Here is a 22337-nt window from a genome sequence, read left to right on the forward strand (position 1 = left end):
GGGACAAGATTTGTGAGTGCCTACAGAGTTTGGGCTTCTCTCATGGACGAAGCTAAAGACTTGTCATTTGCAATGTACAAATCATGCTTCCAGACACAGAAGAAAGGCAAAAGAAAACCTTGCAATTTCATTTTTGAACTTTTTGTGTTTCAAAGTGAGACTATTCTTTTAAAACATTCAAAGCTATCTAGACAGAAGGGAACCTGCAGTTTTCCTGATATACCACAATACGGTTGAAATTTTAATAAGTATGTTCTTATTTGTAGTACAACTAAAATGTTTCCGTAAGATTCTATTGATAGTTTTCTATGTGTGCTTATTTGGAAAGTGCAGTGACAAGATATAAAAATGGCGACAGAGTTTGGACTTGTCTGATCGATAAAACCCAAGACTTGTAAAAAGCTATGTGTAAATCATGCATAAATAGAAGAAAGGCAATAGGAAAATGATGAAGGCAAGATTCATAAGTATGTACAAATTCTATTGGGAGTATGGCAAAAACAAAACTCAGTTGATGCTATTGACTTAGCCAATTGAGAAAATCAGATATATATAAACCATGAGATGCACCGTAAAAAGAAAGAGAGGGCTCGTCAGGGAATTGAACCAGGGACCTGTCGCGCCCAAAACGAAAATCATAGAATCATCAAGTAAGCATGTTTTATTTGATATCTTAACCAATTTTATGTGAAAATTATATTATTTTAAAGCAGTCACTAATGTGTACAAGGAGGAAATATTAGCATAAATAAAATATTTCCTAATAGTCAATAATTTTCTAAGTATACTTGCTTGAAAATTGCTGTGCAAAGTTTTATGATGCCCAGCAGAGTTTTTCTGATGGATAAAACCCAAGACATATCACATGCTGTGTGCAGATAAGTACTTTCAAATAATTTTAGCAGTTTGACAAAAAACAAAATTCAATTGTGCAAATTAGTAAATACAATCTATTTTGAGAGTTTTGAAAATACAACATTCAGTTGAAATTCACTCAGGAAATTGACTACTATAAGATAATAGAACCATTTCAAAGAATCTGAAAATCTGGGCTTGTCCGGGATTTGAACCCGGGACCTCTCGCACCCTAAGCGAGAATCATACCCCTAGACCAACGAGCCACCTACCTGAAGATTTTTCTTTGGATTTTTCAATTGATTTTTAGAAAATAGCTTTTTGTTTTTAAAACACCATATACAGTTATGTAAAAATTAATTTGTAGAATAAATAAAATATTTCCTTATGGTCCAGTAGATAGTTTTCTAAGGTATGCATATAGAAAAAGTGCAGGGACAAGATTTGTGAGTGCCTACAGAGTTTGGGCTTCTCTCATGGACGAAGCTAAAGACTTGTCATTTGCAATGTACAAATCATGCTTCCAGACACAGAAGAAAGGCAAAAGAAAACCTTGCAATTTAATTTTTGAACTTTTTGTGTTTCAAAGTGAGACTATTCTTTTAAAACATTCAAAGCTATCTAGACTGAAGGGAACCTGCAGTTTTCCTGATATACCACAATACGGTTGAAATTTTAATAAGTATGCTCTTATTTGTAGTACAACTAAAATGTTTTCGTAAGATTCTATTGATAGTTTTCTATGTGTGCTTATTTGGAAAGTGCAGTGACAAGATATAAAAATGGCGACAGAGTTTGGACTTGTCTGATCGATAAAACCCAAGACTTGTAAAAAGCTATGTGTAAATCATGCATAAATAGAAGAAAGGCAATAGGAAAATGATGAAGGCAAGATTCATAAGTATGTACAAATTCTATTGGGAGTATGGCAAAAACAAAACTCAGTTGATGCTATTGACTTAGCCAATTGAGAAAATCAGATATATATAAACCATGAGATGCACCGTAAAAAGAAAGAGAGGGCTCGTCAGGGAATTGAACCAGGGACCTGTCGCGCCCAAAACGAAAATCATAGAATCATCAAGTAAGCATGTTTTATTTGATATCTTAACCAATTTTATGTGAAAATTATATTATTTTAAAGCAGTCACTAATGTGTACAAGGAGGAAATATTAGCATAAATAAAATATTTCCTAATAGTCAATAATTTTCTAAGTATACTTGCTTGAAAATTGCTGTGCAAAGTTTTATGATGCACACCAGTGTTTTTCTGATGGATAAAACCCAAGACATGTCACATGCTGTGTGCAGATAATTACTTACAAATAATTATAGCAGTTTGACAAAAAACAAAATTCAATTGTGCAAATTAGTAAATACAATCTATTTTGAGAGTTTTGAAAAAACAACATTCAGTTGAAATTCACTCAGGAAATTGACTAGAACCATTTCAAAGAATCTGAAAATCTGGGCTCGTCCGGGATTTGAACCCGCGACCTCTCGCACCCTAAGCAAGAATCATACCCCTAGACCAATAAGCCACCTACCTGACGATTTTTCTTTGGATTTTTCAATTGATTTTTAGAAAATAGCTTTTTGTTTTTAAAACACCATATACATTTATGTAAAAATGAATTTGTAGAATAAATAAAATATTTCCTTATGGTCCAGTTGATAGTTTTCTAAGGTATGCATATAGGAAAAGTGCAGGGACAAGATTTGTGAGTGCCTACAGAGTTTGGGCTTCTCTCATGGACGAAGCTAAAGACTTGTCATTTGCAATGTACAAATCATGCTTCCAGACACAGAAGAAAGGCAAAAGAAAACCTTGCAATTTCATTTTTGAACTTTTTGTGTTTCAAAGTGAGACTATTCTTTTAAAACATTCAAAGCTATCTAGACTGAAGGGAACCTGCAGTTTTCCTGATATACCACAATACGGTTGAAATTTTAATAAGTATGCTCTTATTTGTAGTACAACTGAAATGTTTCCGTAAGATTCTATTGATAGTTTTCTATGTGTGCTTATTTGGAAAGTGCAGTGACAAGATATAAAAATGGCGACAGAGTTTGGACTTGTCTGATCGATAAAACCCAAGACTTGTAAAAAGCTATGTGTAAATCATGCATAAATAGAAGAAAGGCAATAGGAAAATGATGAAGGCAAGATTCATAAGTATGTACAAATTCTATTGGGAGTATGGCAAAAACAAAACTCAGTTGATGCTATTGACTTAGCCAATTGAGAAAATCAGATATATATAAACCATGAGATGCACCGTAAAAAGAAAGAGAGGGCTCGTCAGGGAATTGAACCAGGGACCTGTCGCGCCCAAAACGAAAATCATAGAATCATCAAGTAAGCATGTTTTATTTGATATCTTAACCAATTTTATGTAAAAATTATATTATTTTAAAGCAGTCACTAATGTGTACAAGGAGGAAATATTAGCATAAATAAAATATTTCCTAATAGTCAATAATTTTCTAAGTATACTTGCTTGAAAATTGCTGTGCAAAGTTTTATGATGCCCAGCAGTGTTTTTCTGATGGATAAAACCCAAGATATGTCACATGCTGTGTGCAGATAAGTACTTACAAATAATTATAGCAGTTTGACAAAAAACAAAATTCAATTGTGCAAATTAGTAAATACAATCTATTTTGAGAGTTTTGAAAAAACAACATTCAGTTGAAATTCACTCAGGAAATTGACTACAATAAGATAATAGAACCATTTCAAAGAATCTGAAAATCTGGGCTCATCTGGGATTTGAACCCGGGACCTCTCGCACCCTAAGCGAGAATCATACCCCTAGGCCAACGAGCCACCTACCTGAAGATTTTTCTTTGGATTTTTCAATTGATTTTTAGAAAATAGCTTTTTGTTTTTAAAACACCATATACATTTATGTAAAAATGAATTTGTAGAATAAATAAAATATTTCCTTATGGTCCAGTTGATAGTTTTCTAAGGTATGCATATAGGAAAAGTGCAGGGACAAGATTTGTGAGTGCCTACAGAGTTTGGGCTTCTCTCATGGACGAAGCTAAAGACTTGTCATTTGCAATGTACAAATCATGCTTCCAGACACAGAAGAAAGGCAAAAGAAAACCTTGCAATTTCATTTTTGAACTTTTTGTGTTTCAAAGTGAGACTATTCTTTTAAAACATTCAAAGCTATCTAGACAGAAGGGAACCTGCAGTTTTCCTGATATACCACAATACGGTTGAAATTTTAATAAGTATGCTCTTATTTGTAGTACAACTGAAATGTTTCCGTAAGATTCTATTGATAGTTTTCTATGTGTGCTTATTTGGAAAGTGCAGTGACAAGATATAAAAATGGCGACAGAGTTTGGACTTGTCTGATCGATAAAACCCAAGACTTGTAAAAAGCTATGTGTAAATCATGCATAAATAGAAGAAAGGCAATAGGAAAATGATGAAGGCAAGATTCATAAGTATGTACAAATTCTATTGGGAGTATGGCAAAAACAAAACTCAGTTGATGCTATTGACTTAGCCAATTGAGAAAATCAGATATATATAAACCATGAGACGCACCGTAAAAAGAAAGAGAGGGCTCGTCAGGGAATTGAACCAGGGACCTGTCGCGCCCAAAATGAAAATCATAGAATCATCAAGTAAGCATGTTTTATTTGATATCTTAACCAATTTTATGTGAAAATTATATTATTTTAAAGCAGTCACTAATGTGTACAAGGAGGAAATATTAGCATAAATAAAATATTTCCTAATAGTCAATAATTTTCTAAGTATACTTGCTTGAAAATTGCTGTGCAAAGTTTTATGATGCCCACCAGTGTTTTTCTGATGGATAAAACCCAAGACATGTCACATGCTGTGTGCAGATAAGTACTTACAAATAATTTTAACAGTTTGACAAAAAACAAAATTCAATTGTGGAAATTAGTAAATACAATCTATTTTGAGAGTTTTGAAAAAACAACATTCAGTTGAAATTCACTCAGGAAATTGACTACAATAAGATAATAGAACCATTTCAAAGAATCTGAAAATTTGGGCTTGTCTGGGATTTGAACCCGGGAGCTCTCGCACCCTAAGCAAGAATCATACCCCTAGGCCAACAGGCCACCTACCTGAAAATTTTTCTTTGGATTTTTCAATTGATTTTAAGAAAATAGCTTTTTGTTTTTAAAACACCATATACATTTATGTAAAAATTAATTTGTAGAATAAATAAAATATTTCCTTATGGTCCAGTAGATAGTTTTCTAAGGTATGCATATAGGAAAAGTGCAGGGACAAGATTTGTGAGTGCCTACAGAGTTTGGGCTTCTCTCATGGACGAAGCTAAAGACTTGTCATTTGCAATGTACAAATCATGCTTCCAGACACAGAAGAAAGGCAAAAGAAAACCTTGCAATTTCATTTTTGAACTTTTTGTGTTTCAAAGTGAGACTATTCTTTTAAAACATTCAAAGCTATCTAGACAGAAGGGAACCTGCAGTTTTCCTGATATACCACAATACGGTTGAAATTTTAATAAGTATGCTCTTATTTGTAGTACAACTAAAATGTTTCCGTAAGATTCTATTGATAGTTTTCTATGTGTGCTTATTTGGAAAGTGCAGTGACAAGATATAAAAATGGCGACAGAGTTTGGACTTGTCTGATCGATAAAACCCAAGACTTGTAAAAAGCTATGTGTAAATCATGCATAAATAGAAGAAAGGCAATAGGAAAATGATGAAGGCAAGATTCATAAGTATGTACAAATTCTATTGGGAGTATGGCAAAAACAAAACTCAGTTGATGCTATTGACTTAGCCAATTGAGAAAATCAGATATATATAAACCATGAGATGCACCGTAAAAAGAAAGAGAGGGCTCGTCAGGGAATTGAACCAGGGACCTGTCGCGCCCAAAACGAAAATCATAGAATCATCAAGTAAGCATGTTTTATTTGATATCTTAACCAATTTTATGTGAAAATTATATTATTTTAAAGCAGTCACTAATGTGTACAAGGAGGAAATATTAGCATAAATAAAATATTTCCTAATAGTCAATAATTTTCTAAGTATACTTGCTTGAAAATTGCTGTGCAAAGTTTTATGATGCCCAGCAGAGTTTTTCTGATGGATAAAACCCAAGACATATCACATGCTGTGTGCAGATAAGTACTTACAAATAATTTTAGCAGTTTGACAAAAAACAAAATTCAATTGTGCAAATTAGTAAATACAATCTATTTTGAGAGTTTTGAAAAAACAACATTCAGTTGAAATTCACTCAGGAAATTGACTACTATAAGATAATAGAACCATTTCAAAGAATCTGAAAATCTGGGCTCATCCGGGATTTGAACCCGGTACCTCTCGCACCCTAAGCGAGAATCATACCCCTAGACCAACGAGCCACCTACCTGAAGATTTTTCTTTGGATTTTTCAATTGATTTTTAGAAAATAGCTTTTTGTTTTTAAAACACCATATACATTTATGTAAAAATTAATTTGTAGAATAAATAAAATATTTCCTTATGGTCCAGTAGATAGTTTTCTAAGGTATGCATATAGAAAAAGTGCAGGGACAAGATTTGTGAGTGCCTACAGAGTTTGGGCTTCTCTCATGGACGAAGCTAAAGACTTGTCATTTGCAATGTACAAATCATGCTTCCAGACACAGAAGAAAGGCAAAAGAAAACCTTGCAATTTAATTTTTGAACTTTTTGTGTTTCAAAGTGAGACTATTCTTTTAAAACATTCAAAGCTATCTAGACTGAAGGGAACCTGCAGTTTTCCTGATATACCACAATACGGTTGAAATTTTAATAAGTATGCTCTTATTTGTAGTACAACTAAAATGTTTTCGTAAGATTCTATTGATAGTTTTCTATGTGTGCTTATTTGGAAAGTGCAGTGACAAGATATAAAAATGGCGACAGAGTTTGGACTTGTCTGATCGATAAAACCCAAGACTTGTAAAAAGCTATGTGTAAATCATGCATAAATAGAAGAAAGGCAATAGGAAAATGATGAAGGCAAGATTCATAAGTATGTACAAATTCTATTGGGAGTATGGCAAAAACAAAACTCAGTTGATGCTATTGACTTAGCCAATTGAGAAAATCAGATATATATAAACCATGAGATGCACCGTAAAAAGAAAGAGAGGGCTCGTCAGGGAATTGAACCAGGGACCTGTCGCGCCCAAAACGAAAATCATAGAATCATCAAGTAAGCATGTTTTATTTGATATCTTAACCAATTTTATGTGAAAATTATATTATTTTAAAGCAGTCACTAATGTGTACAAGGAGGAAATATTAGCATAAATAAAATATTTCCTAATAGTCAATAATTTTCTAAGTATACTTGCTTGAAAATTGCTGTGCAAAGTTTTATGATGCACACCAGTGTTTTTCTGATGGATAAAACCCAAGACATGTCACATGCTGTGTGCAGATAATTACTTACAAATAATTATAGCAGTTTGACAAAAAACAAAATTCAATTGTGCAAATTAGTAAATACAATCTATTTTGAGAGTTTTGAAAAAACAACATTCAGTTGAAATTCACTCAGGAAATTGACTAGAACCATTTCAAAGAATCTGAAAATCTGGGCTCGTCCGGGATTTGAACCCGCGACCTCTCGCACCCTAAGCAAGAATCATACCCCTAGACCAACAAGCCACCTACCTGACGATTTTTCTTTGGATTTTTCAATTGATTTTTAGAAAATAGCTTTTTGTTTTTAAAACACCATATACATTTATGTAAAAATGAATTTGTAGAATAAATAAAATATTTCCTTATGGTCCAGTTGATAGTTTTCTAAGGTATGCATATAGGAAAAGTGCAGGGACAAGATTTGTGAGTGCCTACAGAGTTTGGGCTTCTCTCATGGACGAAGCTAAAGACTTGTCATTTGCAATGTACAAATCATGCTTCCAGACACAGAAGAAAGGCAAAAGAAAACCTTGCAATTTCATTTTTGAACTTTTTGTGTTTCAAAGTGAGACTATTCTTTTAAAACATTCAAAGCTATCTAGACAGAAGGGAACCTGCAGTTTTCCTGATATACCACAATACGGTTGAAATTTTAATAAGTATGCTCTTATTTGTAGTACAACTAAAATGTTTCCGTAAGATTCTATTGATAGTTTTCTATGTGTGCTTATTTGGAAAGTGCAGTGACAAGATATAAAAATGGCGACAGAGTTTGGACTTGTCTGATTGATAAAACCCAAGACTTGTAAAAAGCTATCTGTAAATCATGCATAAATAGAAGAAAGGCAATAGGAAAATGATGAAGGCAAGATTCATAAGTATGTACAAATTCTATTGGGAGTATGGCAAAAACAAAACTCAGTTGATGCTATTGACTTAGCCAATAGAGAAAATCAGATATATATAAACCATGAGATGCACCGTAAAAAGAAAGAGAGGGCTCGTCAGGGAATTGAACCAGGGACCTGTCGCGCCCAAAACGAAAATCATAGAATCATCAAGTAAGCATGTTTTATTTGATATCTTAACCAATTTTATGTAAAAATTATATTATTTTAAAGCAGTCACTAATGTGTACAAGGAGGAAATATTAGCATAAATAAAATATTTCCTAATAGTCAATAATTTTCTAAGTATACTTGCTTGAAAATTGCTGTGCAAAGTTTTATGATGCCCACCAGTGTTTTTCTGATGGATAAAACCCAAGACATGTCACATGCTGTGTGCAGATAAGTACTTACAAATAATTATAGCAGTTTGACAAAAAACAAAATTCAATTGTGCAAATTAGTAAATACAATCTATTTTGAGAGTTTTGAAAAAACAACATTCAGTTGAAATTCACTCAGGAAATTGACTACAATAAGATAATAGAACCATTTCAAAGAATCTGAAAATCTGGGCTCGTCCGGGATTTGAACCCGGGACCTCTCGCACCCTAAGCGAGAATCATACCCCTAGGCCAACGAACCACCTACCTGAAGATTTTTCTTTGGATTTTTCAATTGATTTTTAGAAAATAGCTTTTTGTTTTTAAAACACCATATACATTTATGTAAAAATGAATTTGTAGAATAAATAAAATATTTCCTTATGGTCCAGTTGATAGTTTTCTAAGGTATGCATATAGGAAAAGTGCAGGGACAAGATTTGTGAGTGCCTACAGAGTTTGGGCTTCTCTCATGGACGAAGCTAAAGACTTGTCATTTGCAATGTACAAATCATGCTTCCAGACACAGAAGAAAGGCAAAAGAAAACCTTGCAATTTCATTTTTGAACTTTTTGTGTTTCAAAGTGAGACTATTCTTTTAAAACATTCAAAGCTATCTAGACAGAAGGGAACCTGCAGTTTTCCTGATATACCACAATACGGTTGAAATTTTAATAAGTATGCTCTTATTTGTAGTACAACTGAAATGTTTCCGTAAGATTCTATTGATAGTTTTCTATGTGTGCTTATTTGGAAAGTGCAGTGACAAGATATAAAAATGGCGACAGAGTTTGGACTTGTCTGATCGATAAAACCCAAGACTTGTAAAAAGCTATGTGTAAATCATGCATAAATAGAAGAAAGGCAATAGGAAAATGATGAAGGCAAGATTCATAAGTATGTACAAATTCTATTGGGAGTATGGCAAAAACAAAACTCAGTTGATGCTATTGACTTAGCCAATTGAGAAAATCAGATATATATAAACCATGAGATGCACCGTAAAAAGAAAGAGAGGGCTCGTCAGGGAATTGAACCAGGGACCTGTCGCGCCCAAAACGAAAATCATAGAATCATCAAGTAAGCATGTTTTATTTGATATCTTAACCAATTTTATGTAAAAATTATATTATTTTAAAGCAGTCACTAATGTGTACAAGGAGGAAATATTAGCATAAATAAAATATTTCCTAATAGTCAATAATTTTCTAAGTATACTTGCTTGAAAATTGCTGTGCAAAGTTTTATGATGCCCAGCAGTGTTTTTCTGATGGATAAAACCCAAGACATGTCACATGCTGTGTGCAGATAAGTACTTACAAATAATTATAGCAGTTTGACAAAAAACAAAATTCAATTGTGCAAATTAGTAAATACAATCTATTTTGAGAGTTTTGAAAAAACAACATTCAGTTGAAATTCACTCAGGAAATTGACTACAATAAGATAATAGAACCATTTCAAAGAATCTGAAAATCTGGGCTCGTCTGGGATTTGAACCCGGGACCTCTCGCACCCTAAGCGAGAATCATACCCCTAGGCCAACAAGCCACCTACCTGAAGATTTTTCTTTGGATTTTTCAATTGATTTTTAGAAAATAGCTTTTTGTTTTTAAAACACCATATACATTTATGTAAAAATGAATTTGTAGAATAAATAAAATATTTCCTTATGGTCCAGTTGATAGTTTTCTAAGGTATGCATATAGGAAAAGTGCAGGGACAAGATTTGTGAGTGCCTACAGAGTTTGGGCTTCTCTCATGGACGAAGCTAAAGACTTGTCATTTGCAATGTACAAATCATGCTTCCAGACACAGAAGAAAGGCAAAAGAAAACCTTGCAATTTCATTTTTGAACTTTTTGTGTTTCAAAGTGAGACTATTCTTTTAAAACATTCAAAGCTATCTAGACAGAAGGGAACCTGCAGTTTTCCTGATATACCACAATACGGTTGAAATTTTAATAAGTATGCTCTTATTTGTAGTACAACTGAAATGTTTCCGTAAGATTCTATTGATAGTTTTCTATGTGTGCTTATTTGGAAAGTGCAGTGACAAGATATAAAAATGGCGACAGAGTTTGGACTTGTCTGATCGATAAAACCCAAGACTTGTAAAAAGCTATGTGTAAATCATGCATAAATAGAAGAAAGGCAATAGGAAAATGATGAAGGCAAGATTCATAAGTATGTACAAATTCTATTGGGAGTATGGCAAAAACAAAACTCAGTTGATGCTATTGACTTAGCCAATTGAGAAAATCAGATATATATAAACCATGAGATGCACCGTAAAAAGAAAGAGAGGGCTCGTCAGGGAATTGAACCAGGGACCTGTCGCGCCCAAAACGAAAATCATAGAATCATCAAGTAAGCATGTTTTATTTGATATCTTAACCAATTTTATGTGAAAATTATATTATTTTAAAGCAGTCACTAATGTGTACAAGGAGGAAATATTAGCATAAATAAAATATTTCCTAATAGTCAATAATTTTCTAAGTATACTTGCTTGAAAATTGCTGTGCAAAGTTTTATGATGCCCAGCAGAGTTTTTCTGATGGATAAAACCCAAGACATATCACATGCTGTGTGCAGATAAGTACTTACAAATAATTTTAGCAGTTTGACAAAAAACAAAATTCAATTGTGCAAATTAGTAAATACAATCTATTTTGAGAGTTTTGAAAAAACAACATTCAGTTGAAATTCACTCAGGAAATTGACTACTATAAGATAATAGAACCATTTCAAAGAATCTGAAAATCTGGGCTCATCCGGGATTTGAACCCGGTACCTCTCGCACCCTAAGCGAGAATCATACCCCTAGACCAACGAGCCACCTACCTGAAGATTTTTCTTTGGATTTTTCAATTGATTTTTAGAAAATAGCTTTTTGTTTTTAAAACACCATATACATTTATGTAAAAATTAATTTGTAGAATAAATAAAATATTTCCTTATGGTCCAGTAGATAGTTTTCTAAGGTATGCATATAGAAAAAGTGCAGGGACAAGATTTGTGAGTGCCTACAGAGTTTGGGCTTCTCTCATGGACGAAGCTAAAGACTTGTCATTTGCAATGTACAAATCATGCTTCCAGACACAGAAGAAAGGCAAAAGAAAACCTTGCAATTTAATTTTTGAACTTTTTGTGTTTCAAAGTGAGACTATTCTTTTAAAACATTCAAAGCTATCTAGACTGAAGGGAACCTGCAGTTTTCCTGATATACCACAATACGGTTGAAATTTTAATAAGTATGCTCTTATTTGTAGTACAACTAAAATGTTTCCGTAAGATTCTATTGATAGTTTTCTATGTGTGCTTATTTGGAAAGTGCAGTGACAAGATATAAAAATGGCGACAGAGTTTGGACTTGTCTGATCGATAAAACCCAAGACTTGTAAAAAGCTATGTGTAAATCATGCATAAATAGAAGAAAGGCAATAGGAAAATGATGAAGGCAAGATTCATAAGTATGTACAAATTCTATTGGGAGTATGGCAAAAACAAAACTCAGTTGATGCTATTGACTTAGCCAATTGAGAAAATCAGATATATATAAACCATGAGATGCACCGTAAAAAGAAAGAGAGGGCTCGTCAGGGAATTGAACCAGGGACCTGTCGCGCCCAAAACGAAAATCATAGAATCATCAAGTAAGCATGTTTTATTTGATATCTTAACCAATTTTATGTGAAAATTATATTATTTTAAAGCAGTCACTAATGTGTACAAGGAGGAAATATTAGCATAAATAAAATATTTCCTAATAGTCAATAATTTTCTAAGTATACTTGCTTGAAAATTGCTGTGCAAAGTTTTATGATGCCCACCAGTGTTTTTCTGATGGATAAAACCCAAGACATGTCACATGCTGTGTGCAGATAAGTACTTACAAATAATTTTAACAGTTTGACAAAAAACAAAATTCAATTGTGGAAATTAGTAAATACAATCTATTTTGAGAGTTTTGAAAAAACAACATTCAGTTGAAATTCACTCAGGAAATTGACTACAATAAGATAATAGAACCATTTCAAAGAATCTGAAAATTTGGGCTTGTCTGGGATTTGAACCCGGGAGCTCTCGCACCCCAAGCAAGAATCATACCCCTAGGCCAACAGCCCACCTACCTGAAAATTTTTCTTTGGATTTTTCAATTGATTTTAAGAAAATAGCTTTTTGTTTTTAAAACACCATATACATTTATGTAAAAATTAATTTGTAGAATAAATAAAATATTTCCTTATGGTCCAGTAGATAGTTTTCTAAGGTATGCATATAGGAAAAGTGCAGGGACAAGATTTGTGAGTGCCTACAGAGTTTGGGCTTCTCTCATGGATGAAGCTAAAGACTTGTCATTTGCAATGTACAAATCATGCTTCCAGACACAGAAGAAAGGCAAAAGAAAACCTTGCAATTTCATTTTTGAACTTTTTGTGTTTCAAAGTGAGACTATTCTTTTAAAACATTCAAAGCTATCTAGACAGAAGGGAACCTGCAGTTTTCCTGATATACCACAATATGGTTGAAATTTTAATAAGTATGCTCTTATTTGTAGTACAACTAAAATGTTTCCGTAAGATTCTATTGATAGTTTTCTATGTGTGCTTATTTGGAAAGTGCAGTGACAAGATATAAAAATGGCGACAGAGTTTGGACTTGTCTGATCGATAAAACCCAAGACTTGTAAAAAGCTATGTGTAAATCATGCATAAATAGAAGAAAGGCAATAGGAAAATGATGAAGGCAAGATTCATAAGTATGTACAAATTCTATTGGGAGTATGGCAAAAACAAAACTCAGTTGATGCTATTGACTTAGCCAATTGAGAAAATCAGATATATATAAACCATGAGATGCACCGTAAAAAGAAAGAGAGGGCTCGTCAGGGAATTGAACCAGGGACCTGTCGCGCCCAAAACGAAAATCATAGAATCATCAAGTAAGCATGTTTTATTTGATATCTTAACCAATTTTATGTGAAAATTATATTATTTTAAAGCAGTCACTAATGTGTACAAGGAGGAAATATTAGCATAAATAAAATATTTCCTAATAGTCAATAATTTTCTAAGTATACTTGCTTGAAAATTGCTGTGCAAAGTTTTATGATGCCCAGCAGAGTTTTTCTGATGGATAAAACCCAAGACATATCACATGCTGTGTGCAGATAAGTACTTACAAATAATTTTAGCAGTTTGACAAAAAACAAAATTCAATTGTGCAAATTAGTAAATACAATCTATTTTGAGAGTTTTGAAAAAACAACATTCAGTTGAAATTCACTCAGGAAATTGACTACTATAAGATAATAGAACCATTTCAAAGAATCTGAAAATCTGGGCTCATCCGGGATTTGAACCCGGTACCTCTCGCACCCTAAGCGAGAATCATACCCCTAGACCAACGAGCCACCTACCTGAAGATTTTTCTTTGGATTTTTCAATTGATTTTTAGAAAATAGCTTTTTGTTTTTAAAACACCATATACATTTATGTAAAAATTAATTTGTAGAATAAATAAAATATTTCCTTATGGTCCAGTAGATAGTTTTCTAAGGTATGCATATAGAAAAAGTGCAGGGACAAGATTTGTGAGTGCCTACAGAGTTTGGGCTTCTCTCATGGACGAAGCTAAAGACTTGTCATTTGCAATGTACAAATCATGCTTCCAGACACAGAAGAAAGGCAAAAGAAAACCTTGCAATTTCATTTTTGAACTTTTTGTGTTTCAAAGTGAGACTATTCTTTTAAAACATTCAAAGCTATCTAGACTGAAGGGAACCTGCAGTTTTCCTGATATACCACAATACGGTTGAAATTTTAATAAGTATGCTCTTATTTGTAGTACAACTAAAATGTTTCCGTAAGATTCTATCGATAGTTTTCTATGTGTGCTTATTTGGAAAGTGCAGTGACAAGATATAAAAATGGCGACAGAGTTTGGACTTGTCTGATCGATAAAACCCAAGACTTGTAAAAAGCTATGTGTAAATCATGCATAAATAGAAGAAAGGCAATAGGAAAATGATGAAGGCAAGATTCATAAGTATGTACAAATTCTATTGGGAGTATGGCAAAAACAAAACTCAGTTGATGCTATTGACTTAGCCAATTGAGAAAATCAGATATATATAAACCATGAGATGCACCGTAAAAAGAAAGAGAGGGCTCGTCAGGGAATTGAACCAGGGACCTGTCGCGCCCAAAACGAAAATCATAGAATCATCAAGTAAGCATGTTTTATTTGATATCTTAACCAATTTTATGTGAAAATTATATTATTTTAAAGCAGTCACTAATGTGTACAAGGAGGAAATATTAGCATAAATAAAATATTTCCTAATAGTCAATAATTTTCTAAGTATACTTGCTTGAAAATTGCTGTGCAAAGTTTTATGATGCCCACCAGTGTTTTTCTGATGGATAAAACCCAAGACATGTCACATGCTGTGTGCAGATAAGTACTTACAAATAATTTTAACAGTTTGACAAAAAACAAAATTCAATTGTGGAAATTAGTAAATACAATCTATTTTGAGAGTTTTGAAAAAACAACATTCAGTTGAAATTCACTCAGGAAATTGACTACAATAAGATAATAGAACCATTTCAAAGAATCTGAAAATTTGGGCTTGTCTGGGATTTGAACCCGGGAGCTCTCGCACCCCAAGCAAGAATCATACCCCTAGGCCAACAGCCCACCTACCTGAAAATTTTTCTTTGGATTTTTCAATTGATTTTAAGAAAATAGCTTTTTGTTTTTAAAACACCATATACATTTATGTAAAAATTAATTTGTAGAATAAATAAAATATTTCCTTATGGTCCAGTAGATAGTTTTCTAAGGTATGCATATAGGAAAAGTGCAGGGACAAGATTTGTGAGTGCCTACAGAGTTTGGGCTTCTCTCATGGACGAAGCTAAAGACTTGTCATTTGCAATGTACAAATCATGCTTCCAGACACAGAAGAAAGGCAAAAGAAAACCTTGCAATTTCATTTTTGAACTTTTTGTGTTTCAAAGTGAGACTATTCTTTTAAAACATTCAAAGCTATCTAGACAGAAGGGAACCTGCAGTTTTCCTGATATACCACAATATGGTTGAAATTTTAATAAGTATGCTCTTATTTGTAGTACAACTAAAATGTTTCCGTAAGATTCTATTGATAGTTTTCTATGTGTGCTTATTTGGAAAGTGCAGTGACAAGATATAAAAATGGCGACAGAGTTTGGACTTGTCTGATCGATAAAACCCAAGACTTGTAAAAAGCTATGTGTAAATCATGCATAAATAGAAGAAAGGCAATAGGAAAATGATGAAGGCAAGATTCATAAGTATGTACAAATTCTATTGGGAGTATGGCAAAAACAAAACTCAGTTGATGCTATTGACTTAGCCAATTGAGAAAATCAGATATATATAAACCATGAGATGCACCGTAAAAAGAAAGAGAGGGCTCGTCAGGGAATTGAACCAGGGACCTGTCGCGCCCAAAACGAAAATCATAGAATCATCAAGTAAGCATGTTTTATTTGATATCTTAACCAATTTTATGTGAAAATTATATTATTTTAAAGCAGTCACTAATGTGTACAAGGAGGAAATATTAGCATAAATAAAATATTTCCTAATAGTCAATAATTTTCTAAGTATACTTGCTTGAAAATTGCTGTGCAAAGTTTTATGATGCCCAGCAGAGTTTTTCTGATGGATAAAACCCAAGACATATCACATGCTGTGTGCAGATAAGTACTTACAAATAATTTTAGCAGTTTGACAAAAAACAAAATTCAATTGTGCAAATTAGTAAATACAATCTATTTTGAGAGTTTTGAAAAAACAACATTCAGTTGAAATTCACTCAGGAAATTGACTACTATAAGATAATAGAACCATTTCAAAGAATCTGAAAATCTGGGCTCATCCGGGATTTGAACCCGGTACCTCTCGCACCCTAAGCGAGAATCATACCCCTAGACCAACGAGCCACCTACCTGAAGATTTTTCTTTGGATTTTTCAATTGATTTTTAGAAAATAGCTTTTTGTTTTTAAAACACCATATACATTTATGTAAAAATTAATTTGTAGAATAAATAAAATATTTCCTTATGGTCCAGTAGATAGTTTTCTAAGGTATGCATATAGAAAAAGTGCAGGGACAAGATTTGTGAGTGCCTACAGAGTTTGGGCTTCTCTCATGGACGAAGCTAAAGACTTGTCATTTGCAATGTACAAATCATGCTTCCAGACACAGAAGAAAGGCAAAAGAAAACCTTGCAATTTCATTTTTGAACTTTTTGTGTTTCAAAGTGAGACTATTCTTTTAAAACATTCAAAGCTATCTAGACAGAAGGGAACCTGCAGTTTTCCTGATATACCACAATACGGTTGAAATTTTAATAAGTATGCTCTTATTTGTAGTACAACTGAAATGTTTCCGTAAGATTCTATTGATAGTTTTCTATGTGTGCTTATTTGGAAAGTGCAGTGACAAGATATAAAAATGGCGACAGAGTTTGGACTTGTCTGATCGATAAAACCCAAGACTTGTAAAAAGCTATGTGTAAATCATGCATAAATAGAAGAAAGGCAATAGGAAAATGATGAAGGCAAGATTCATAAGTATGTACAAATTCTATTGGGAGTATGGCAAAAACAAAACTCAGTTGATGCTATTGACTTAGCCAATTGAGAAAATCAGATATATATAAACCATGAGATGCACCGTAAAAAGAAAGAGAGGGCTCGTCAGGGAATTGAACCAGGGACCTGTCGCGCCCAAAATGAAAATCATAGAATCATCAAGTAAGCATGTTTTATTTGATATCTTAACCAATTTTATGTGAAAATTATATTATTTTAAAGCAGTCACTAATGTGTACAAGGAGGAAATATTAGCATAAATAAAATATTTCCTAATAGTCAATAATTTTCTAAGTATACTTGCTTGAAAATTGCTGTGCAAAGTTTTATGATGCCCACCAGTGTTTTTCTGATGGATAAAACCCAAGACATGTCACATGCTGTGTGCAGATAAGTACTTACAAATAATTTTAACAGTTTGACAAAAAACAAAATTCAATTGTGGAAATTAGTAAATACAATCTATTTTGAGAGTTTTGAAAAAACAACATTCAGTTGAAATTCACTCAGGAAATTGACTACAATAAGATAATAGAACCATTTCAAAGAATCTGAAAATTTGGGCTTGTCTGGGATTTGAACCCGGGAGCTCTCGCACCCTAAGCAAGAATCATACCCCTAGGCCAACAGGCCACCTACCTGAAAATTTTTCTTTGGATTTTTCAATTGATTTTAAGAAAATAGCTTTTTGTTTTTAAAACACCATATACATTTATGTAAAAATGAATTTGTAGAATAAATAAAATATTTCCTTATGGTCCAGTTGATAGTTTTCTAAGGTATGCATATAGGAAAAGTGCAGGGACAAGATTTGTGAGTGCCTACAGAGTTTGGGCTTCTCTCATGGACGAAGCTAAAGACTTGTCATTTGCAATGTACAAATCATGCTTCCAGACACAGAAGAAAGGCAAAAGAAAACCTTGCAATTTCATTTTTGAACTTTTTGTGTTTCAAAGTGAGACTATTCTTTTAAAACATTCAAAGCTATCTAGACAGAAGGGAACCTGCAGTTTTCCTGATATACCACAATACGGTTGAAATTTTAATAAGTATGCTCTTATTTGTAGTACAACTGAAATGTTTCCGTAAGATTCTATTGATAGTTTTCTATGTGTGCTTATTTGGAAAGTGCAGTGACAAGATATAAAAATGGCGACAGAGTTTGGACTTGTCTGATCGATAAAACCCAAGACTTGTAAAAAGCTATGTGTAAATCATGCATAAATAGAAGAAAGGCAATAGGAAAATGATGAAGGCAAGATTCATAAGTATGTACAAATTCTATTGGGAGTATGGCAAAAACAAAACTCAGTTGATGCTATTGACTTAGCCAATTGAGAAAATCAGATATATATAAACCATGAGATGCACCGTAAAAAGAAAGAGAGGGCTCGTCAGGGAATTGAACCAGGGACCTGTCGCGCCCAAAACGAAAATCATAGAATCATCAAGTAAGCATGTTTTATTTGATATCTTAACCAATTTTATGTGAAAATTATATTATTTTAAAGCAGTCACTAATGTGTACAAGGAGGAAATATTAGCATAAATAAAATATTTCCTAATAGTCAATAATTTTCTAAGTATACTTGCTTGAAAATTGCTGTGCAAAGTTTTATGATGCCCAGCAGAGTTTTTCTGATGGATAAAACCCAAGACATATCACATGCTGTGTGCAGATAAGTACTTACAAATAATTTTAGCAGTTTGACAAAAAACAAAATTCAATTGTGCAAATTAGTAAATACAATCTATTTTGAGAGTTTTGAAAAAACAACATTCAGTTGAAATTCACTCAGGAAATTGACTACTATAAGATAATAGAACCATTTCAAAGAATCTGAAAATCTGGGCTCATCCGGGATTTGAACCCGGTACCTCTCGCACCCTAAGCGAGAATCATACCCCTAGACCAACGAGCCACCTACCTGAAGATTTTTCTTTGGATTTTTCAATTGATTTTTAGAAAATAGCTTTTTGTTTTTAAAACACCATATACATTTATGTAAAAATTAATTTGTAGAATAAATAAAATATTTCCTTATGGTCCAGTAGATAGTTTTCTAAGGTATGCATATAGAAAAAGTGCAGGGACAAGATTTGTGAGTGCCTACAGAGTTTGGGCTTCTCTCATGGACGAAGCTAAAGACTTGTCATTTGCAATGTACAAATCATGCTTCCAGACACAGAAGAAAGGCAAAAGAAAACCTTGCAATTTAATTTTTGAACTTTTTGTGTTTCAAAGTGAGACTATTCTTTTAAAACATTCAAAGCTATCTAGACTGAAGGGAACCTGCAGTTTTCCTGATATACCACAATACGGTTGAAATTTTAATAAGTATGCTCTTATTTGTAGTACAACTAAAATGTTTCCGTAAGATTCTATTGATAGTTTTCTATGTGTGCTTATTTGGAAAGTGCAGTGACAAGATATAAAAATGGCGACAGAGTTTGGACTTGTCTGATCGATAAAACCCAAGACTTGTAAAAAGCTATGTGTAAATCATGCATAAATAGAAGAAAGGCAATAGGAAAATGATGAAGGCAAGATTCATAAGTATGTACAAATTCTATTGGGAGTATGGCAAAAACAAAACTCAGTTGATGCTATTGACTTAGCCAATTGAGAAAATCAGATATATATAAACCATGAGATGCACCGTAAAAAGAAAGAGAGGGCTCGTCAGGGAATTGAACCAGGGACCTGTCGCGCCCAAAACGAAAATCATAGAATCATCAAGTAAGCATGTTTTATTTGATATCTTAACCAATTTTATGTGAAAATTATATTATTTTAAAGCAGTCACTAATGTGTACAAGGAGGAAATATTAGCATAAATAAAATATTTCCTAATAGTCAATAATTTTCTAAGTATACTTGCTTGAAAATTGCTGTGCAAAGTTTTATGATGCCCACCAGTGTTTTTCTGATGGATAAAACCCAAGACATGTCACATGCTGTGTGCAGATAAGTACTTACAAATAATTTTAACAGTTTGACAAAAAACAAAATTCAATTGTGGAAATTAGTAAATACAATCTATTTTGAGAGTTTTGAAAAAACAACATTCAGTTGAAATTCACTCAGGAAATTGACTACAATAAGATAATAGAACCATTTCAAAGAATCTGAAAATTTGGGCTTGTCTGGGATTTGAACCCGGGAGCTCTCGCACCCTAAGCAAGAATCATACCCCTAGGCCAACAGGCCACCTACCTGAAAATTTTTCTTTGGATTTTTCAATTGATTTTAAGAAAATAGCTTTTTGTTTTTAAAACACCATATACATTTATGTAAAAATTAATTTGTAGAATAAATAAAATATTTCCTTATGGTCCAGTAGATAGTTTTCTAAGGTATGCATATAGGAAAAGTGCAGGGACAAGATTTGTGAGTGCCTACAGAGTTTGGGCTTCTCTCATGGACGAAGCTAAAGACTTGTCATTTGCAATGTACAAATCATGCTTCCAGACACAGAAGAAAGGCAAAAGAAAACCTTGCAATTTCATTTTTGAACTTTTTGTGTTTCAAAGTGAGACTATTCTTTTAAAACATTCAAAGCTATCTAGACAGAAGGGAACCTGCAGTTTTCCTGATATACCACAATATGGTTGAAATTTTAATAAGTATGCTCTTATTTGTAGTACAACTAAAATGTTTCCGTAAGATTCTATTGATAGTTTTCTATGTGTGCTTATTTGGAAAGTGCAGTGACAAGATATAAAAATGGCGACAGAGTTTGGACTTGTCTGATCGATAAAACCCAAGACTTGTAAAAAGCTATGTGTAAATCATGCATAAATAGAAGAAAGGCAATAGGAAAATGATGAAGGCAAGATTCATAAGTATGTACAAATTCTATTGGGAGTATGGCAAAAACAAAACTCAGTTGATGCTATTGACTTAGCCAATTGAGAAAATCAGATATATATAAACCATGAGATGCACCGTAAAAAGAAAGAGAGGGCTCGTCAGGGAATTGAACCAGGGACCTGTCGCGCCCAAAACGAAAATCATAGAATCATCAAGTAAGCATGTTTTATTTGATATCTTAACCAATTTTATGTGAAAATTATATTATTTTAAAGCAGTCACTAATGTGTACAAGGAGGAAATATTAGCATAAATAAAATATTTCCTAATAGTCAATAATTTTCTAAGTATACTTGCTTGAAAATTGCTGTGCAAAGTTTTATGATGCCCAGCAGAGTTTTTCTGATGGATAAAACCCAAGACATATCACATGCTGTGTGCAGATAAGTACTTACAAATAATTTTAGCAGTTTGACAAAAAACAAAATTCAATTGTGCAAATTAGTAAATACAATCTATTTTGAGAGTTTTGAAAAAACAACATTCAGTTGAAATTCACTCAGGAAATTGACTACTATAAGATAATAGAACCATTTCAAAGAATCTGAAAATCTGGGCTCATCCGGGATTTGAACCCGGTACCTCTCGCACCCTAAGCAAGAATCATACCCCTAGACCAACGAGCCACCTACCTGAAGATTTTTCTTTGGATTTTTCAATTGATTTTTAGAAAATAGCTTTTTGTTTTTAAAACACCATATACATTTATGTAAAAATTAATTTGTAGAATAAATAAAATATTTCCTTATGGTCCAGTAGATAGTTTTCTAAGGTATGCATATAGAAAAAGTGCAGGGACAAGATTTGTGAGTGCCTACAGAGTTTGGGCTTCTCTCATGGACGAAGCTAAAGACTTGTCATTTGCAATGTACAAATCATGCTTCCAGACACAGAAGAAAGGCAAAAGAAAACCTTGCAATTTAATTTTTGAACTTTTTGTGTTTCAAAGTGAGACTATTCTTTTAAAACATTCAAAGCTATCTAGACTGAAGGGAACCTGCAGTTTTCCTGATATACCACAATACGGTTGAAATTTTAATAAGTATGCTCTTATTTGTAGTACAACTAAAATGTTTTCGTAAGATTCTATTGATAGTTTTCTATGTGTGCTTATTTGGAAAGTGCAGTGACAAGATATAAAAATGGCGACAGAGTTTGGACTTGTCTGATCGATAAAACCCAAGACTTGTAAAAAGCTATGTGTAAATCATGCATAAATAGAAGAAAGGCAATAGGAAAATGAT

The 22337-nt window shown here is 33.0% G+C and overlaps 8 non-coding genes across 8 annotated transcripts; all 8 read right to left on the reverse strand.

Annotated features, from left to right (window-relative positions):
• Positions 1-1049: 1049 nt before the first annotated feature.
• TRNAP-AGG (transfer RNA proline (anticodon AGG)) lies at positions 1050-1121 on the reverse strand. The gene has a single exon. It is a non-coding gene; the product is annotated as a tRNA-Pro (tRNA).
• Positions 1122-6192: 5071 nt separating this feature from the next.
• TRNAP-AGG (transfer RNA proline (anticodon AGG)) lies at positions 6193-6264 on the reverse strand. Its single transcript has one exon. It is a non-coding gene; the product is annotated as a tRNA-Pro (tRNA).
• A 2493-nt stretch (positions 6265-8757) lies between these two features.
• TRNAP-AGG (transfer RNA proline (anticodon AGG)) lies at positions 8758-8829 on the reverse strand. Its single transcript has one exon. It is a non-coding gene; the product is annotated as a tRNA-Pro (tRNA).
• A 2506-nt stretch (positions 8830-11335) lies between these two features.
• On the reverse strand, positions 11336-11407 carry TRNAP-AGG (transfer RNA proline (anticodon AGG)). Its single transcript has one exon. It is a non-coding gene; the product is annotated as a tRNA-Pro (tRNA).
• A 2506-nt stretch (positions 11408-13913) lies between these two features.
• TRNAP-AGG (transfer RNA proline (anticodon AGG)) lies at positions 13914-13985 on the reverse strand. Its single transcript has one exon. It is a non-coding gene; the product is annotated as a tRNA-Pro (tRNA).
• A 2506-nt stretch (positions 13986-16491) lies between these two features.
• On the reverse strand, positions 16492-16563 carry TRNAP-AGG (transfer RNA proline (anticodon AGG)). The gene has a single exon. It is a non-coding gene; the product is annotated as a tRNA-Pro (tRNA).
• Positions 16564-19069: 2506 nt separating this feature from the next.
• Positions 19070-19141, reverse strand: TRNAP-AGG (transfer RNA proline (anticodon AGG)). Its single transcript has one exon. It is a non-coding gene; the product is annotated as a tRNA-Pro (tRNA).
• A 2506-nt stretch (positions 19142-21647) lies between these two features.
• TRNAP-AGG (transfer RNA proline (anticodon AGG)) lies at positions 21648-21719 on the reverse strand. The gene has a single exon. It is a non-coding gene; the product is annotated as a tRNA-Pro (tRNA).
• Positions 21720-22337: the final 618 nt, after the last annotated feature.

The sequence above is a fragment of the Taudactylus pleione genome, unplaced genomic scaffold (assembly GCF_031769625.1).
Source record: "Taudactylus pleione unplaced genomic scaffold, aTauple2 ptg000317l, whole genome shotgun sequence".
Classification (NCBI taxonomy): domain Eukaryota; kingdom Metazoa; phylum Chordata; class Amphibia; order Anura; family Myobatrachidae; genus Taudactylus; species Taudactylus pleione.